Source organism: Mesocricetus auratus, unplaced genomic scaffold (assembly GCF_017639785.1).
Source record: "Mesocricetus auratus isolate SY011 unplaced genomic scaffold, BCM_Maur_2.0 Super-Scaffold_100010, whole genome shotgun sequence".
Lineage (NCBI taxonomy): Eukaryota > Metazoa > Chordata > Mammalia > Rodentia > Cricetidae > Mesocricetus > Mesocricetus auratus.
In genome coordinates this window covers 21436033-21446072 of record NW_024429194.1, presented here as the reverse complement: position 1 = coordinate 21446072, position 10040 = coordinate 21436033, and positions in this window count along the sequence as shown.

Below are 10040 nucleotides of genomic sequence, written 5' to 3'. Positions count from 1 at the left end.
TCAGCACTCAATAGATGCTTGCTAGTACTATTACTATTATCCCAAAATATCTCAGAGACATCCCTTTCTAACATCTTGTTTTACAGAGTTTCTTGCATCCAATCTGTTTCTTTCCTATCTAACAGATTGCAATTTTTTTTCTGAAAAAGGAGAGAAAGTAGTATTGTAGCAAGGACAGGGGATAAAGGAGCATCCATGTGATACACAACCAAGGAAGAGATGATCTGGAGAGGTCAGGGGGTGTCAACGGGTGAACAAGACTATGGGTGTGGAGAGAGCAACTAAGGCAGCCTCAAGAGAGTTGGATAACAGAAGGGCTGGTGTTAGATGCAATACGTCACTGAGATCTTGGTAGCTTTATATTCTCAGATGGAAACTGAGCAAAGAAAACTGACCAAATGGCACACTGATGCTGCAACGATAAACGGCACACTTGAGGGTATAGGTAACTGTTTATTGTAGAAATTACTCACAAGAGAAAAACGAGCAACCCAGATGAGTCAAGCCTTTCACCACCAAACCAAAAGCCGAAAAGAGAGAGAGAGGTTCTGCTGCTCAGCCTTTTATTCCTTCCTCCATTCACACCCCTAGCCGTGCCCAAAAGTGGGCCTGGCTAGGACGTAGTTCACTGCCTATGTCCGTCCGTATACGTCTTTAGTCATGCCTAAAGTGGGTGTGGTTAGCAGTAAACCGCCCTTTTATTACCTCATCTGTATGCACCTCTAATACGCCGAATGGCTAATGGTGGAGTGCTAAATTTCCCCCTACAGCACACTACTTTTCAAAATCAGAAACCTCATAGAAAATAACTGATACCCAACACACACCAGAGAAATTGGTTGGGGGAACAGTCAAAGACAAGATGGAAGGTGGTCTAAGTCCTCCATTTATAGCTTCAGTCAATTGAAGGGGAGGACATGATTAGTTTGACTGGTAAAATAGTGGAGGTATTGGACATCAGTTGAGAGCCATGTCATTTGAATAGTTTTAGAAGTAGTGAGTTTACTTCAAGGATCGGGAAAAGATGGTCGCCAACAACCCTTCTCAATGTTCACTATGAATGTAGACCACCCAGGATGCTTATTAAACATGGAGGTTTTTGGCATCCACCCCTAATGATTCTGCTTTAATGTGGGGTTGAGAGCATGCAGGCTTTAGGCAGAACTTCAGGGAGCTCAACACATCATGATTCTAGCACATGCTCAGAAGATCTGGCGCTTGGTGGTTAGAAGTAGACTTCCTCGTGTTCTGTGACCTCTGAGATGGAGTGGAAATTCAGTTTCATGGGTTTGTTTTCCTGGGGAGAGATTCCATATGCTCTTCTGGACTCGGAAAGGGTTCTGATGGAAAAGCACTATGGAATGCAGGGAGGAGGCCATGCAACTGGAGGCTATAGTAGCTGGCTACGGAAAACTGGCCAAGTGGAAGACTTGTGTAAACTGAGATGGTCATATCTTCTCAAGAATACAAAGAAGCAAGTTCAGATCCTAAATTAAGCTGAACTATTGGGCAACAGGGGAAGGAAGATGTGTTATATATAGTTGTCCCAAGCTGCTGGCACCCACCATCTCCAGGGCCCCCAATCTGTCTCCAGATGTGTGGTGCTGATGACAGCAGCTTGTTGGAACAAGTGTAAGCAACAGAACACATTCTCAGACTTTCTTATGATGCTTAGCATCCAAGGGAAGGGACTGCCAGGTCCAGGATGCAGGAGTGACTATAATTGTGGGGATGGAGTGCTACCTTTCTGGGTTCCAGGTGTCTCTTCCACCGCCATGATGCTCTCAGGTCCTAAAAGAAGGTTCAGTAATTGAAGATGGAAAAATTAAATCAGAGCTGATCTGACAAAAATCAAGAAATGGAAAGAGGAAGAGAAAAGGAAGGGAAGAAATGGGGGAGGAGTTCCTATGAACTGTTTTTCTCATTCAAGTGTGCTGCCATTTCCATGTGATCAGATGCTGCGGCTGTTGGTGTGAGGTTGTCTTGCAGTCATACACTGAGAAGGACTTTCTGACCTTTACAGAGAACAATATGAAAGAAGGGGCTGGGAGAGCATCTCCCCACTTGCACCTGGCTTTCTGAACAAATCAAACCATTCTATAGAGACCGAACTGATTCTTCTCAAGTCGTGGCTTGAAATCCTAACTCCAGTGGGACTGTGGCAGGAGGAAGAGCAGCATGTTGACCCAGAATCTGCCTCCTTGATGGGAGAGCTGCTTTGAGCTGCTAAGCTGCAGGGAATGCGGGAGATGCCCTCTGCCTTCTTCTGCCTAAAGGGAGCTCTCTGCTCCTTCCATCTCAGTGTGAGGAAAGGACTCTACTCTTTCTTCTTTCCAAATGTGGAAGAAAGATGCCTTCCAAAATTCCTGCTGGATCTTAACACTTGATTTGTTAATAAGAAGAGACACAGACTTTTGAAAGGCTAACCTTCAGGGCTCTGCTCTTGTGAGATGGTCTATCTACATTGCCAATTTGATTAATGCCCTAGTGTTTCTAGCACTGTGATAACATACTATGGCCAAAAGCAACTTGGGAAGGAGAGGTTTTATGTCACTGTACAGCCTGTAGTCCATCATTAAGGGAAGTCAATGCAGGAGCTCAAGGCAGGGACCTGGAGGCAGGAGCTGATGGAGAGACCATGGAGGGTGCTGCTTATCGGCTTGCTCCTCATGGCTTGCTTAACCTGCTTTCGAATACAATTCAGGACCACTAGCTCAGGGCTGGCATCACCCACATCAATTACTAATTAAGAAAATGCCCACAGGCTTGCCCACAGGCCAATCTTATGGAGGCATTTTCTCTATTAAGGTCACCTTTTCAAAAGCCTCTACTTTCTTGTCAAGTTGGCAAAAAGCTTACTAGGGCAATTAGGGGAAGAATCACTTACGAGACACATCTCTATGTCCATGAACATGTCTCTAGGAAGGTATAACTGAAGAGGGAAGACCCACCCTGAAGAGCCTGTGGGCTGGGGTCCCTGACTGAATAAGAGAAAGGGAATGGAGCACAGCCGTTCATCTCCTGTCTTCTTGGCTGTGAATGAGATGGGACCAGCTTGCCCACCCCTCTGTAGTCACCACTGGCGCTGCTCTCCACGCCACACTTCTCCGGTCATGATGGGCTGTACCTTCAAACTGGGACCCACAGGGGACCCTTCCTTCTTTAAGTTGCTTTGTTTCCATTTGTTTTGTTACAACAAGCGGAAAAGTAGCCAAAATGACATCTTTATCAAATGGGTTTGGAGATCTGCCTGGTGCCTCTGCGCCTCCCAGGAAGTGAGGACGCAGACTTTGTTACCTTTAGTGGATGGAATGTAGCAACTTGAAGCAGGGAGCTGCCTTTACCAGACATTGAATAGGGGGTGCCTTAGCCTGGGGCTTCCTAGCCTCCACACTGTGAGAAATGAATTCTCAATCTTCATAAGCAACAGGGATTATCTTACTATGTCTAAGACAAAATAAAGTATTCTTTATAAACAACAGGGATTATCTTATTATATCTAAAACAAAATAAAGTATCATACAGGTGATGAGTGTTTGTATAAAAAGGACACTGTGATGGCTAGCATTAGTTGTCAGCTTGACACAATCTACAATCACCCAGAAAGAGAGTCTTAAGGGATCATCTACACGGGGTTGGCCTATTGACATGCCTGTTTGGGATTGTTTTAATAAGTTGACATGGAAAGAACCAGTCCACAGTGGGTGGCACCATTACCTAGGCAGGAGGACTCGTGACCACAGGAATGGAGCCATAAAACAGAGCACAAGCAGACCACTGAGAGTGCATGCATCCATTTTTTCTCTGCTCTTATATATGATGTAAATAATTGAGTCACTGCCTTGGTTTCTCATAACCTGGGACTGTGAGTTAAAAAAGGACCCTTCCTTCCATTGTGGCATTTTATCACAGCAACAGACACAAAACTAGAATGGCAACCAAATATGTTTTCTCCCCCTTCTTGTAGGGTAAAAGGCTGTGGAGTACATAGTGACAAGGTGGTCTACAAACCAGAGCAGGCCCTTCTCTAGACACCAACCCTGCCTGTACATCTTGAATTGCTCACCTCAAGACTGTGAGAAAATAAACACTTACTGTTTAAGCCTCTCAACTTTTTGTGGTATCAGCCTTAGTTGACTAAGACTCCTGGAAATGCCCAAATAGTAGGCTCAGAAGTAAATGTGGAGGGCAGCGAGATGTTGTCTAATGGCAAAGTGATTGCAAATTAAGAGTCTTGCTGGTTAATCTTCTTGGAATTCAGAATCTTTCATTTCTAAAAGGAGCACTATACACAACGTTTAGCCTGGCAAAGCAAAAAGAGTGTCTTCCTTGATCCTTGGTCAAGATTCTGAAGTGGGTAAGAGTCAGCAATGACAGAGGACTTCAGTGCAGGAAGGCCCAGGCTGCCATCATGGCAGTAGCTAGGAGTTCAAAAGGAGCCCCATGCTGGCTAGTTTTATTTTATTTTTATTATTTATTTTTAAATTTAAATTTAAATTAGAAACAAGGTTGCTTCACAAGGCCCTCCATGGGGGTGTCCATAGTCTGTCATTTCATCCAGGGCAGGGCCTAGACCCTCCCCCAAGAGTTCAGGGTGAGAGTGCATCTCTCATTGTTGGATGGGAGTCCAAAGTCCATTTGTATACCCCGTATAAATACTGATCTACTGCCCAATGCTCAATAGATTACCTAGGCCTCCTCACTGACACCCACATTTAGGGGGTCTTGATCAGTCCCATGCTGGATTCCCAGGCATCAGCCTGGGATTCAAGAGCTAACCCTTGTCAGGTCAGCTGTTTCTGGGGGTTAAACCAGCCCAGTCTTAATCCCTTTGGTCATCAGTCCTCCCTCTCTGGTACTGGCTTTCTTGAGTTCAACTCAGTGCTTAGATGCTGGCTAGTTTTGACTGTCAGCCCAATGCAATCGAGCACCACCTGGCAAGAGTCTTAATGAGGAGTTATGTAGATAATGTTGTCCTGTGGGTGTGTTTGTAGGTGATTGTCTAGATTGCTAATTGATATAGGAAGATCTGGCCCACTGTGGGCAATTCATTCCCTAGGTAGGGGGTCCAGAACTGTCTAAGAGAGGAAAAATAGAGCTGAAAGCAAGCAAGGATCCATGTGTTTATTCTCTTTGTCCCTTGATGGTGGATGTGATGCTTTGAGTTTGCCTTCATGGCCCCAAAATTATGGACTGTAACCTTGAATTGCAAGCTAAGCAAACCCTTTCTTTCACAGGTTGACTTTGGTAAGGGTATTTTTATTACAGTAACACAGACAAGCCCTGTGAGAGAGGTGACCGATTTCTACATTAACCATTAACTGGGACACCCAGTACATCATTGACCCAGGTTCTGAGTCCACCATGCTGCAGCCAAGGCAGCCTCCCAAAGACACCAGTTAACTTAATCCTGCTTTGGTCTTCAGTCCCAGCTTCTGCAATAGGTATGGTCTGGCAATGCAGGTGATAGATTGTCCATCAACAGGATCTCACATCCTGAGAACTCTCAAAGCATTCTTGATGGATGAGAGCCCCAAGTTGCCCGGGAGAGGTGTCTGGATAACTAATTGATGCCTGGACATGGGAATCTCCTTGCTAGTCATTTATTTGAGGCTTATCTTTAAAACTGTCCATTTAAACTGTGCATGGTGCCTTGACAACATAACAGACTGCGAATAGTCACGTGGTCCTCTTCTTTTCCCTTCAGCTTCAGCAAAGAGAGTTGGTGTCTATCTCCTTGCAGTACCCCAGGCAGCTTAGAGTAAAGCACACTCGTGCCTATGACCAGGTTTCCTGACACACCCCTCCAAGTTCAGTGTGAAACCAAAATGATAACTATTCACATGCTGCCAGTACCAAAGGACACCACTAACTGTATCCGTCAGAATTCTCTGTGGAAAAATTCCCAGAGTTTACTTTGGCTGCTTTAGACAAGCACAAAATTGCTTTAATATTCTGCATTAGTTCTTTTTATTAGGAATGAGTGTGTGTGTGTGTGTGTGCACATGCTGTTCGCATCCTTATACCTAATTTTCAACAGTATAAACTTAATTTAGTGTGCTTTACTGGCATTGTCACAGTTGCTTGAACCACTTTTTGTCATTCTGGAGGGTTTTTTTCCCATGTTGTCTCGTTGGAATGTATCTTTAGGTTTTCCAAGAAAAGTGATTCTATTCAAGGGTTTGGGAACTTCATGTGAGAATGTGATGAATGTGGTTTCTTTTTTGTATTGTCTTAGTAAGCATTTGGTGCATGAATTATGCTAGTTTTGTAAAACTGACTGACCTACATGAAAGAAAACTACAAAACTCTATTGGGAGATATAAGAGATATAAAAGAAGGTTTAAACAAAAGTAGACTGAAGTATCCAGTACTGGAGGGGAAGTGAGGCGGGGCAGACAGAGAGTGATGGTGGATATGGTACAGTCTTAGTGGCCAAAAAAGGATATTTGATGTCCTGCTCTATCTCTCTCCACCTAATTATTTTGAGACAGGGTCTCTCACTGAACCTAAAGTTAGGTTAGCAGTCAGCAAGCTCCAGTGATCCCTGTCTCCACCTTCATAGTGCTGTGGTTAAAGACTTGGACACAGCCGCACAAATCTTTTTATTTGGATTCTGAGGATTTGAACTCCTGCCTTTATACTTGTATAGCAAACATTCTTTCCCACTGATCCAGCTTCCTAGTCCTCTCTCTCTCTCTGTCTCTCTCTCTCTATCTCTCTGTCTGTGTGTGTGTGTGTGTGTGTGTGTGTGTGTGTGTGTGTTTACAATGTTAATTCTTCCCAGATTCACTTTAGAGGTTTATGTCAGCCTTCATCGTTCTGTTAGAATTACCCTTTAGAGTTTGGTAACTATAAAGTTCTCGTGGGTGAAAACCATACAGACCAGAGTAATTGTGCTATGTTGGAATCTCAGTGTATTTTGAATTACTGCAATATACAGGTTATGTTTCTCAAAGGTCAATCATTTGCTTGATTTACTGTGGTTACAAATCTCACACAGTGATATTGTCACAGTGGTCAGGAAACATGACCTATGAAATTGATGTTTTGGTGATCAACAGCTTCGCTTTGTAGCCATGTCCCTTCTTATGTTCTCTGCAGGAAAGTGTGAACTGCGGTTACTTCACACTATATAAACTCTAAACGTGGAGATGGAGAGATGGCTCAATGTAAGAGTACATAGTCTGCAAGTGTGAGGGCCTGGGCTTCAAACTCCCAGAATGCACGTAAATGCTGGGCATGGCCACATGGGTTTGCAATCCCAGCAAATGGTGTGTGTGTGTGTGTGTGTGTGTGTGTGTGTGTGTGTGTGTGTGGTGTGTGTTTGTGTGTGTGGTGTGTGTGTGTAGAAACAGGAAAATTCTGGGAGTTCATTAGTCAGTCATCCTAGCTGAAATGGCAAGCTTCTGGTTCATTGAGAGACTCTGTCTCAAAGCAGCAAGGTGGAGAGCAGCAGAGGGCACTAACATCCTCCTCTGGTCTCCGCAAGCACATGCATTGCCACACACTCACATACATGTAACACACATACCACACACAGAACACACACAGAGAATTGCTGTTCTTGGAAGACTGTCCCATTCTCCTGTCTGCTCTTTCTGCCTGCTCCATCGTGGAGTGAAAAATCCTTTCCACATGAGCCAGTCGCTATGGCTCCTAGCTGTGTCTTTCACCTTATTTACATCTGATGACCACATGGCTGGAACCCTTCTTTAAGTGGTAGATCTTTCGGTAACATGGAATTATGTCTTTTGACCCATGTAATGCCTTCCCCCTCCCTCTTTGCTTCATTTTGAACATTTTTCTTCCTTTTCATTTATCTATGCCAAACATATCTTTGCCTCATTTTTTATATTTAACCTCTCTGAGTCATTTTATATTTAGATATGCCTTATAAGCAGAATATCTTTGGACTGAAAAATATAACTCAAGTTTTCCTTCTTGAGAGGAATTTAATACATATGCAATTACTAGAAAAAGAAATTAATTTGGTGTACATGTTATTTTCTACTTTTGTTCTCAAAAATTAGCATTAGTTTTTATGAAATTAATTATATCTACCTATCTCTCTCTCTCTCTCTCTCTGTGTGTGTGTGTGTGTGTGTGTGTGTGTGTGTGTGTGTGCACATGCCATGGCACATATATGGATGTCTGTAATGTGACTGCAGGGATGGAACTCAGGTCATCAGACTTGGGGGCAGTCGCCTGTCCCTGCTGAGCCATCTCACTCATCCTGGTCTCAGCTTTACAGTTCTTTTTCAGTTAAACAGTGTTTTCCTTGCCTTCATATTCTCTAGCAGCTTAGAGGTTAGCACTCTTATGCTAATATCCCCCATCATAGCAAGTGTCAATTCATCAAAAATAGTCTTAGTGATCTTATTCTATTCTATCCCATCCAATCCAATTTATTTTTCATGGTGCTCCTTTGGGACCTAACTGATGAGCTCCTTTCAGGTGTACAACAATTTTTATATTTGCTTGCAAATATAAGAGGTACTATTAGTTGTAAATGGAGTTCTTAATTGGTTTAGATAATAAAAAGTCAGAGTCAGATATAGAGGGAAATGCTGAGAGATGAGAGAGGAGCAAGCTTTAGCACACCTCAACTCCTCAGTGTCCCAGCAGACAAGAGAGTGAGCTCCTGTTTCCCCTGCTTATATCCTATTTCTGCCCAGCTACCACACTTTCTGTCTGTCTGTACAGACCTCCAGACCTCTATGGTTAGCTAGTGGAAAGCTCCATTCTCTGACCCTCAGACAGGCTTTATCTGTAAAAGCAAGCTATCGCCACAATTAGTACCTACCACAAACTCCCAAGTTCCCCACAATCTCACTCTAGGCTCCATACCACATCACAAAACACAACCACAGTTACTCACCAATGCCAGAACACAGCTGTTTACTTTTCCTATGTTGTTCTGTGTTTGGCCCCTCAGCCTAGACAGGGTGCATTCATGAGCTCAGGCTCCAACTGCTGGAAGTCTGGAAGAAAGCTGATTGTAACGGCAGCAGGGCAAACCTCCCTCCTCTCTTTGCCCACCCAGGAAAGAAGACACAGAACATCTGCCTGACTGCCATGGAGTCACCTGCTCAAGGTGACTCTTCCTCATGGCACCTTGAGAACTCCTACAGATGAAATGCCAAGTATGGCAGCATGATCTCTGAACTGGTCTGTGAGAGACCCTGCAGGAGTCGAGTGGTCCTGGTTTCCCAGATGGCAAAGAGGAAACAGTATATACTACAAGTTAGGAATGTGCTAGGCCTCCAAAACTAAGGAGTAAGCATAAACATACACACACCTGGAGAGAAGCCAAGCATGTGTACAGACAGTGCCAACCCAACACTGTGTGTACTGCCCTGGGCCTGGATGTGATGTGAATCTAAGACCTAGGTAGAGAGGAGACATTGGCCAACCGGGGTGATGGGACTGCTGCCAGAGGGAACAGCAAGTACAATGGCCCCAGGGAAACTTGGAGTTTGGTCATCTACATAGGAGGAACCAATCAGGTTCTTGGTACCTGACCAGACAGCAAAGGACAGCTGGACACCCAGGTAGGGCCAGAGTCCAGTAAGGTCAAAGGGGCCGAGAGGCTCAGGCTAAGCCTAGGGACTCAGTACAGGGACAGCTTGGGGAGGGAGATGTGGGCCCCCCACTGTCAGACCTTGAAGTTGTGCTATGGACATCGTCACTGTACCCTATGGGCCACCAACTGGACCACACCTTATTGTGGCCTCCTAAATTTGATTGTACTTGTTCCAGAGTTAAATACTTGTGTCTGCACCCCACTCCTCATGTCTTCTGGTTTGACACAGAATGCCCCTCTCTTGTTAGGGGGAAGGCAACTTGGCCAATTCACATGTTGCATGGACTGAAGGGAAGCCTGGGACAGGACATCTGGTTGACCAAGCCCAGGTTGCAGGCTCATGTGTAGACTTCAGTGAGCAAAGACAATGAGTATTGAAATGTGTAAGATCTCCAGTGAGAGGAAGCAGTAACTTCCTCATGGTCATATTGTTGGGAGTATCCCCAAAGGAGGA